The sequence below is a fragment of the Oryzias melastigma genome, linkage group LG11 (assembly GCF_002922805.2).
Source record: "Oryzias melastigma strain HK-1 linkage group LG11, ASM292280v2, whole genome shotgun sequence".
Classification (NCBI taxonomy): Eukaryota; Metazoa; Chordata; class Actinopteri; order Beloniformes; family Adrianichthyidae; genus Oryzias; species Oryzias melastigma.
This window is the reverse complement of record NC_050522.1, coordinates 10,419,195-10,430,184: the sequence shown is the minus strand read 5'-3', so window position 1 is coordinate 10,430,184 and position 10,990 is coordinate 10,419,195. Positions and strand designations below refer to the sequence as shown.

Genomic DNA, 10,990 nt, shown 5'->3' with positions numbered 1-10,990 from the left:
GTTAATACGTAGGGATTGCAATGCATCATGGGAGTCTGAGTAAAATTCAACTTCGGCGTGTATCACTTGTTACCGTCAATATTTTTACATTAAAACGGGACAATTATTATTTGGGGTAATCTTTGTGGTTTTTCAAATGTTGTTTTTGTCATTTTTTTGCTTAAAATATTATACTTTAATTATACGTTATGGCTTTATACACAAAAACTCCCGTTTTACCCGTTGTAAATGGTATAGCCCATCTTTCTTTTTTCGCTTTACCATGGACAAGCCAAATTATTTGAGTGCTGCGGTAAACTTTGTAGAGAGAAATTGTTTTAAAATTATGAAATTTTATATTTGAAATAATAAATATGGTATAAAAATAATGAAGCGTCTTAGTGGGGGAGTCCGGGTGCAAACACGGAAGCAGAAAGAGCAGCCCAGTCACTGTGAGAATAAAATTACAAAAAAATAAAAATAAAAAAAAAAACATTAATTTCATAGTACCGTGACGTATACTTCGAAATTATCAATTTATTACTGATTTCGCGGGGTTTTTTTTTGTTTTGTTTTTGTTTTGTTTTTACTGAAATGACCATAAAAGAAAACTTCGATATTTAATCAAACGTATTAAAATATCGTCGATTTAACTTCCTATATCGTCAATATAATTTTCCACATCGCCCATTTCCATTTGAAGCTAATTTATTGCAGCTGAACATTCATATTTCTAAATTAATATTGACAAAAAATGTTTATGAATTGCGGGCTTACATACGGGTGCGTAAAGGACGGCGGGAGGGGGGCACCAAGCACGCGATAGGGGGTGTTAAATCACCGGAGCATGAAAAGCTGATGGTGTAAGCTGAAGTGAAAGGCATTGGTTCACTCTGAAAGCTTTTACTTTATCAGGCGAGTGTGAAGGAGACTGCCAAAGCAGCCAGAGTGCAGCGCAGGGATCCAAGATTCTCCTCCAATGCTGGAATAAACTGACTCACACAGAGATGCTGATTTGATGCACATCCTTACTTTGATGTGAAGCTGAAATTACTTAAGTCCCAGGACACAGAGGTATGGGCTTTACTTTTCACTTCTTGATTTATAATAATTTGTGCTTGAAATAACACAAACCATTTCTGTACAGAACAATCAGTATCTTTCCAACCAGCTATTGTCCTGTTGTGATGATAGGCATTCTGAAAAGTAAGGAGAAATTTCTTCAAATTTTCAGTCCACATCTGTTAGAGGTTGATGTTCTAACCCTAAAGTCATTTGATAATCATTTCCTGGTGTCTCACATAAGGTGAAATCTGCTGTCCTGGTGGTATTAGTACACCACTCACTGAGCTATGCAGGACAACACCTGTCTCCTTTGTGCGAGGACACATATTCAGTGCCAACAACACTTCTTTTTTTTTTTCTTACTTTTTCATTCAACTTAGAATCTGGTATAGAAACAGACAACCAAAAGTGTCCTGTCAGCACCTGCAAAAAAAGGACGATCAAAGCCAGCCAGCTGTACCTTCTGAAATGCAACACCACATTCAATAGTGCTGAGAATGCTCAAGAGAGAAGGCACAGTGCTCCCCCAGGAGTGTGCGTTTAAATGCATAAACATGGATATACTCAATGACTTTTCACAGTCTGTCGGTCTTTCAACCACCAGAAGTTGAGGGGCAATTTTTTAGATATACATTTTTTTTCTTCCATACAAATGGGACTCCAATTTTTAATCATCTGATGGCATCATTTTGCATAGTTACACTGTTTGATCTATTATAAAATAGTTTCCGGATCTCTTTTAACAATGATTATGCAGTTTTGAGGGAAAATAATTTTTAAAAAGTGTAATTTTCTCGGACAGTTTCTGCAAGCAGCAATAGTTCATTTACGATTCACCTCTGAGTTGTGGGTGTGACTGTTGGTGGGAAGTAAGCCTGCTCTCATTTCCCATCATCCTTTTGTTTACACTCTCCCACTAGCTTACAACCTCTCACAACCCCAAGCTAGCCGCCAGTCAGTTAGACTTTATTAACTGCATTCACTGGAACTCTAGTACTTGTTTGCAGCGCGTTACACGTTAGCCATGTTAACCGTGTTATGGTGCATTCACACTGAATGCGATTCGGGGTCGTCAAGTTTTAATGGTACAGTAGGCCTCCGATGAAAATCACGTTTTTTCAGTTTTTAACATGTATGTGTGGCATTTTATTTAATGAAAGAGAACAAATCTAATAAGAAATAATTTTGTTTTGGTATTTCCGAGTATTTCTCCCTTTTAAATAATTAAAGCACTACAGGGGTCTTGCTGTGCAATTTGGGCATCTGGTGTGGCGAGGTTGACGGGGTGCATCAACCAATCAGGGACTCAGCTTTTGGTACGTGACGTTTTAAAGGATAGAAAACACATCCAATATGGCCGCTTAAAGCGGGGATGTAACTTTCAATCTTGTTTGCTGCACATAAAAAACAGACTTTCAGGATTCTTGTTACTCTTTTCTAAAAACATATTTTTGTTCATCATTTTACAAAGAAGCCCTCCAAGGTTTTTTGCCTCTACGGCTTTTATTGCAGCTAACACACGTTGTCAAACTAGAGGAAGAAGAACAAAGCTTTAGCTTTAGTTACTAAAAAATACTGTTGTCTTCTTGAAAACTGGTCACAAGCCTTTATTTCTGACATGTAACTTCAAGGATTGCTTCTCTCATGCTCTATTTACCTCATTTCTAACCAATAGTCTTATGCCTCGCAATTTCTGTCTCTAAAAGCTATTAGAGAAATATAATTTCAACATCTGAAGTGATTATTCTCTCTGTGGAGATTAGATGTGAAGAGGGCTGAGTCATCTAACTGTGTGTTTGTGCTATTTTTTGACGGACCTTTCTGCCTCTCGTGCTGTATTTCTCATGGAGACACGTAATATCTAAAAAAAAAAAATGTTATCAGCCTAAATTGCCTTGTTTTTCTTATGTCAAGAAGTAAAGCTGTGTTTGTATTTCTGTGGCGCTGAACAAGGTGGAGAAACGAAGTGTGTATGCATTCCCCTGTAATGCATATTTAGATGTGGATTCTGCACTGACTTCGGTGTTCTATCTACAGCCAGGCGACACCACCCATGCATAATCTGTTTGGGAGGCAGAAAGATGTTCTGTAAGCAGTGTTTGGATCAGGATGGTCTCAGCATCCCTAACCCAACAGGACACTAGGGTATTCACAAGAGACGCACCCGAGTTGAATATGTACATATATACAGTATATATATATATATATATATATACTGTATATATGAATATGTATGTAGGTATTACCCTTACCATTCATTACTAAAGAAGTCTATAGGATTCTGGTATCTTGGAGCCAGTTGCTGCTTCCTGTTTGGAATCCAAGGGGGGAAGAGTCCTTCATCAGAGAATGTATTTGGCAAATTAAAGGTCAAACCTTGACAAATGATAGCTGAAAATTCAAAAATCTCATACACATGATGTACATGTGTATTAGGATGCAAAGCAGCTTTGTGCTTTAAATGATATGACTTTTTAGTCACCCAGTAATAGAAAGCTTGAGTAATTAGCATTCACTATCAGGCAATTTTTCCATTTGGCCTCTAATTTATCTCCTTTAGCTTTAAGTAGAAAATTAATGAATAAACTACTGATAGTGCCAGAGACACATAAGCATTATGTAAATGTAAATTAACAAGTTATATTGTTTTTTTGTTTAATCACACAGATAAGCCTGTAGGTATTCTGTCTCCACATCACAATGATCAAAAAGCTAGATCGTATGTTACAGTTTGCATTGTCAATTTTTTTCTTAAATTTCTTAGAATAGGGCTTAATTTTTGACAAAGAGACAAATAGTAGGTATCTACTGCAGTTTGTGCATCAATTCCCTGATTTTTTTTAAACAGACACTAGGCTCAGTAGTTTAGTTACAGCTCCTGATAACTACACACACCTCTGTTGAAACACTAATCAAATGCTGTCTTTGTAAAAGATTAAACATTTAATTTGGGTGGACTGTCGCTCTCCATAGCCAAATTAGCTTCAGCTTTTTCCAAAACGTATGTATGCCATCTACAACTCCTGTATTCTCTTGACTGCACTGTAAGGGAAACTTAAAAGCCTTAGTTTTTTTTAAAAAGAAACGGTGCGGTTTATCATTTGAAGCGCCTTATAATTTAAGGCTGGGTATTTATAATAATTTCCAAAAACAATTCGATTCACAAGAGCCTGGATCGATTCAATTCCATTTTTATTCTTTTGATCTTCTCAATTAACTTAAATACAATTACATTTTGAGTTCACATAATTTACACATTTAGACACAATTGTTTAGAAATACACTGATAATCTACTATATGCTTTGAATACATTTATATGAATCTGATACAGTTCACATACTGTACAATTTGTAAGTGAAATAATAAGATTGTTAATAGCATACGTGTTACATGGATTTGCAAAAGGAGAAGTTCTAATAAAGATGTTCAGATCATTAACATTGTTAACATTGTTCTGCTTCTCCTGGTGGGCATTTCCGTTTGGCCACTTGGTGGTGATCCCGCTATATCAGTACACTTTTTTGAAGAAGAGTAAGCAAAGAATGAGCAAAACATTTCAAAAAAATTATGCTTTAAACCACAAATGGTTACCTTAAAAAATATTTCCTTAAAAGAGTTTGAAAAATTCCTGCCTGTGAGTATATAAAATGTTCATTTAGTCAGTAATGTAGGTTTATGTCGACTGAGCCTTAGCATTAGCTAATTTTCCTATTGGAAATTCCATTAAACTTTAGCATCAAGCTAGCGGACTTTAGCATTATCTTCTAAATCAATTTTTATTTTTATGAATCGATTATTGATCTATTAAGCTTAGATCGATTCAAATCGAATAATTAATTTTATCAACCAGCCCGTTTGTTTTATTGGTATCAGTCTGTTTTTTATGAGATGCAAACAAGGTTAGCTGTTATTGTGAATACGCTAACATGGCTAACGTGTAGCGGCATTGGACTGTGTTTTTTTTTCATGTTACTAATAAGGTTGGGAGTTAGCTTAGTCATAGTAACATTTGTTTTATCAGTATCAGTCTGTTTTTTTTAGGAGTTGCAAACAAGGTTAGCTGTTATTGTGAACACGCTAACGTGGTTAACGTGTAGCAGCATTGGACTGTTATTTTGAGTTACTAACAAGACTGGGAGTTAGCTTAGTCACAGTAACGTTTGTTTCGTCAATATCAGTCTGTTTTTTTAGGAGTTGCTAACAACGTTAGGTGTTTTTGTAAATATGCTAATGCGGCTAACGTGTAGTGTTACAATTGTAGCGTTTTTACAAGTTACTTACAAAGTTGGGAGTTAGTGCAGTCACAAACCATTTTTAAAAAATCTGTATCAGTCTGTTTTTTTATTTGTTGCAAACAAAGTTGAGAGGTACAGGTATTGTGAATACGTAAACACAGCTAACTCTTCTATTTTGGCTAATGTGTAGCATGTTACAATGAAGTTCTAGAGTTAACGCTGTTAATAAAGTCTGGATGGCCAACAGACTTATGTCTGACTTTTGTGTCTCGATAAGTGCACCTTATAGTTCGATGTGCCTTATAAATGGTAAAAGTTCAATAAAAAAAACATTCATTGACTGTGCGCCTTATAATCTGGTACATTCTATTCTTATCCCTTAGTTAAAACAGTCAGCCTTTAAAGTTACTGCAGTTAACATTAAAAAAGTCCACTGATAATAACTGTGTTCTTCTCACTTCTGAGTAGAATGTGTAGGTTAAATGAATTGAGGTTTGCCCTTGGCTCTCTGCTAATTTCTTTTATGCAAGCTTCGCCCTTCAACTCCTTTCATCTGTCCTTTGAGTTCAGCTCCCTGTGGTCTCAAATCTAGGTTGGACCCATTTTCATAAAATGAACTTGGCAGGAACAAGTCTTCCTCCTGCCTGAGCGTATACTGCATCAGGAAAATTCAGGTTGGCAGTGAGGCTGATGCAAGCGCCTTTCAAAGAAGAAGTTGGAAAATAAAGCAGAAGGAGATGAAGTTTATTTTAAGTTTTGAAATAAAAACCAGAGGAAAGGGGCTGTTGTTTCTTGTTTTAGATGTGGACATCATGTCTTCTCACAGATTGTAGGTGTATTTCTGGTAAACCATGAAATTCTAATGCTTTATTTTGGATATAGTGGTACAGATATTACTAAGCTTTGACCTTTTCATACCGGAGACAGCAAACTCAGCAAGAGGAAAGAGTTGAAAATGAGAAAAAATAAGAGAAAATTGCCAATGATTAATTTAGGAGATTGACTTTTGCACTAATCTATCCCTTCTCGTGTTCCACATACAAAGTGATTCCGACAAACTAAAATCTCATAGTCTTCTATTGAGAAAGAAACAGATATTACTTAGTCAGAATAACCACTTTTACTCTGCTACCTTTTTTAATGTGCTCTTACAAATCCTAATTTTCTTCAAATTTTATCCAAGATATAAATTGACCAATCAGACGCCTCAATAAAAGTAAATGGTGCCTTCTGGCCATGTACAAACATTTTGAAAGAGGTTTAGTGTCGCCCGCTTTTAAGTAATTGGGGTGTGGACTTTTAACGAGTATCTTCCTGATTCCAGAGAGTGGTTGCCATAGAAACGTTGACTCGGATGGCGTTCCTTGTGTCATCTTGTAGGTTCCAGATGACCCCACTTCAACGTTGAGGTGCCTTGGCTAGCACAAGGGTTAAAATGACCTCAGTCAAACAAGGCACGGTACATTAAAAGTAAAAAAAAAACAATAGCTAAAAGGTAAAAATAAATAAAGATAAAAAAGTATGAATAACAACAGATCCAGATAAAAACAAAGCAAAACAGTGAAGTTTAGTCTGATGCTGGTCAAAAATGGGTTTTAAGACATTTCTTACAATGACGATGCCTGCTGGATTCTCCTGTTAGGAGCCATTTTCTACGGGTGATGTCACACTCACTCCAGTTCTCATATACAGTGGTTCTTCCTTTTTTTTTTAATAGCGCACTGTATTCTACATCCTGATTGGCCGTCTTAATCAGTCTCCTTTGTGCTGTGTATCCTGTACAAAAACATGCAGCTCTCCAAAACTAAATATGCCTCAATTTCGATCAGATCTTTGTTTTCATTCTACAACATTGGACTTATATTTCTGCATTTAATATTTCTAATCTCTCGTGAAAGCACGCTGTACAAGAATTTTAATGATTTTATTGACTTACATTAGCAGTGTTTCCATTGACTCTGAATTTGCGCAAATTGGATGATAAATTTGCCTGATGGAAACATGACAATTTAAATATAAACTTGCATTAATCAAAAAAAAAATGTTTTTGCACTTGGAGGAAGTGGTTTTTGAGACATACTGAAATTAACATATTCTACAAAACGGCAAAGAAAACACTTTTTTTTTAAATTCATTGAGTCATGTGACCAACAACGGGATACCACACACTCTTAGCTGGGCACCATCAGAGGTCCCATAGCATCGTCAGCTCATCAAAAGTTGAGCGTTTCATGCAGTGTAGCTCCTCGGTAAAATCACGACTACGATTTCCCAAAATCTCTTTATCCTCAGCCACTCAATATCCTAAATGAGACGCCGACATCTGCTTTGAAAGATGGAATTTAAATGTGTCTGCTGTAAATCAAAGTATTTACATTCATCGTTGTATTTTTGAATGATTTATTGTGTGATTTGGTTTGTTTGTTCGTATAACTATGATTTAATGGCAACGGTATAGTTGCACAATTGTGTTTTTTGACATTTCCAGAATTTCGCTAAAGTGTGTAATGGAAACACAGCTACTGATGGCTTCTAAGATATCATTGCAGACGTCTTTGAAGCTCCTTACTTCAAGTAGTCAATAACTTTCTTGCAAAACGATTTGAGCAGGAGCATGTTTTTCTCACTATTGAGAGCGGTTACTATGGCATATACTCAAGGATGTCCTTGAATAGATGGAAAAAGCTGTTTACTTTAGGTAAGTGATGAATGGTGTCTGTGAAGGTACATCATCTGTTTTTTTGTACTTATTTTCTATTAGTATTAAACTTGTAATTGTTTATTTCCCTCCTGTCACCTCATCCACAGCTCTCATTTTCTCCCATCTTTCTCTGCTGTTTACACAGAATCCATTGTAACTGATCTCCTTCCACCCCTCAATTTCCTTCCTCCATGTCTTCCTCTTCACAGTGGGAACAGCTGTTGTGGTCCAGAACTGAAGGTGACTTCCTGGTTGGGCCAGGGGCTGCAACACAGGACATGGGTTCTGCTTGTCCTCCCCGCTCGTGTCTTGTGTTGCAGCCAGTGGAGCTGCCTGTTCGTCATCTGCTCCGCCTGTTCAACGATGATGTATGGAGACCCTGGAACGGAGGGATTCAAGCTGCCATCCTCAACTAAATGTTTCCTTTTGCTGTCAAACTTTTTTTCTCCTTCAAAACAATAAAGTGCACCAAAAATAATGTGCATCGTGTTTCTGTTATATTGGATGTTTGCTTGAAAAGTAATAGATCACTGAAATAGATCAGAAATGATCGGACATTGAAGGACATGCAGTGAGGAAGAGCATATTCTGTTGTAACTGCACCATAAATTTTCCAAGACTCAGCAAAACCAGGTCATCTAAAGTGTCTGCAATGCTTCCAAGAACCTCGAAGTTTCTCTGCAGGTTTGAAGAACCAGAAGCATCACAAGAGGAGATCCAAGGTGGAACTCTGAATGTGCAAACCGGCCGACTTGGCCACTTTCAGTGAAAAGTCGATACAAAGGCGCGTAAACCAGAATTTCAAGTTGTGATCACGTGTCATCACGCAAGTTTTAAAGTCCAGGCGCAAACTCTAAATAAAAATTGTGCGTTTATTGATTGAAAGTTCAACTGGTTGAACTTCTTGACACCAAAGACTCTACCTACTGACAAGTGCTAGTAAACAGTAAATAAACAACAACATAAGAGTCTTCTCCCGTCGCTTCCTGCTGGTCTGGTGTTTGTCTGGTGTGAACACCACCAGCTGAATACGCGTTCATGGAACCGGCCAGTGTGAATGTAGCATGAAGGCATTCACGCCGTCTGGCATTTATACGTCCACTTTCAATAAAAAGTTTATGTAAATACACATTAACCTGAGTTTGAGGCTTCTGTGTTCAGAACTTTTGGCTTCATGTGTCGCTATGCAAGTTTTTAAATTTTATTGCGGGCTCTAGGATTGAAACGGGCATTCATTGATCGCACTGAAGAAATTCAACCGGTTGAACTTTTTGATAGTAAATTATGACGATGTTTTGACCAATCGGATTTGGTAGTCACGTGATGTACAGATGATCACGAAGGAGACATTAATATTTACCTATTGCTGCCCGGCCTGAATTCTATGGCCCGATTCGAATACTAGCCCTCTCCCTTCGTTTATCCCTCCGTGTTTGCTCCAAACGGAGGGAGATGAAAAAATAGTGTCTAATATGTCGGACGTGACTTTTGTTCGATGACGTTATCAATATCGTCGTTTGCCGCCACTTGCTCGTCCGGTGTGTGAATGCGTGTTCATGAAACTGCTCGTTCTTGAACAAGCCACTCGTGGACGGTGTGAAGGTTCCTTCAGGAGGCTAAAGCAGCAACAGAGACAATAAAGATTCTCTGTGTGGACAGAGTGAAAACTGAAGGAAGGGAAAACAGAGACTTAAGAAGGAAACTGATGGAAAACAGCACTTTCTCCTCTGATATTGAATAATAGTGTCTGGGGATGATGTATGAGATGCTGAGTAAAGCAGCAGATCAGAAACAGCTGCCACTTTTCACTGAGTTTCATCCATCCTTCCATTTTCTGAACCTTCTTCATCTCTTTTGGGGACACAGGGCTGCTAGAGCCAACCCAGGTACACCCCGAACAGGTTGTCAATATGTAGCAGGGCCACACACTTCACATACACCAAGGGGCAATCTAAAAATCAATCTGTGAAACATGTTTTTGGACTACGGGAGGAAGCAAAACTCCACACAGAAAGGACCCAGCTGGGATTTAAAGCAGGGCCTTCTACACCTCCATACAGCCTTCAATGACAGTCAGGGTTTATAAACGACAATTTTAGATGCAAAGAGCAGATTCTGTCTTAAAAGTGCCACAATGACTATTAACATCCAAAATGCAAAAAAAAAAAAAAAAAGTTCCAGAAATTGTGTATTAGTTTCTTTCTAAGTCATTTAGCCATTTTAGACCAAGCTAAGTGCAAAAGAGTTGATCTACCCAATTTTTACTCAAAGTCAGAACAGAAATGGCAAGAGTTGCAATTTAAACAATGAAGTACATACCTTTATGCACAACAATTTCAGTGCATATTTGTTAAATACAGCACTAATGATGAAATTATTTAACCCTTTAACTACCAAAAAAACAAACAAACAAACAAACAAACAAAGAAATCAGCAAAAAAAATGTATATGTTTCTGTTGCTTATTGCCTTGGTACAGAGCCCCTAAACATCAAATAAAAAATAAATTAATTAATAAAGTAAAAGAAAGTTTTTGCCTATAAATACATAGACAGTTTATCTAGACTTTTTTGTTTTTGTTTTACTTCAATTTTAAGAAAAAAAGAAATGGTTAGTAAGTGGTGTGCACCAGATAGTAACTACAATAAAAATGTTTTTCTAAAAATTTGAAGAAAAAAATACTAATGAAAATACTATCTGTTGCACATCAGTTAGTGACTAGATTCTTTTTAGTTCAATTTTTAGGGAAAAACATTTTTTCTTCTATTTCACTTTAGGGGTTCCGTACTTTGGGGAGTAGTACACACAGTCAATATTTTTAAAAACACGTTTTCTAAATTATCTAATTTATCTATGCTGTGCTAAAACTTAATTGTAGTTTTGATTATTATTTTTTTTTAATTAGATTAAACTTGTAAGGGTTTAGTTGCATCCTTGGGGGGATAAGAGACAGAAGTCCAACATGGCACATCAACACAGCAGGTTCCTCTTCACTCCATCTTGATGTTCC

At 36.9% G+C, this 10,990-nt stretch overlaps 1 long non-coding RNA gene across 1 annotated transcript; it reads left to right on the top strand.

Moving 5' to 3' along the window:
* The first annotated feature begins 10 nt into the window (after positions 1-10).
* On the top strand, positions 11-8,445 carry LOC112159408. Its single transcript, XR_002921481.2, has 3 exons — positions 11-115; positions 895-1,053; positions 8,191-8,445. It is a non-coding gene; the product is annotated as an uncharacterized LOC112159408 (long non-coding RNA).
* The last annotated feature ends 2,545 nt before the right edge of the window (positions 8,446-10,990 follow it).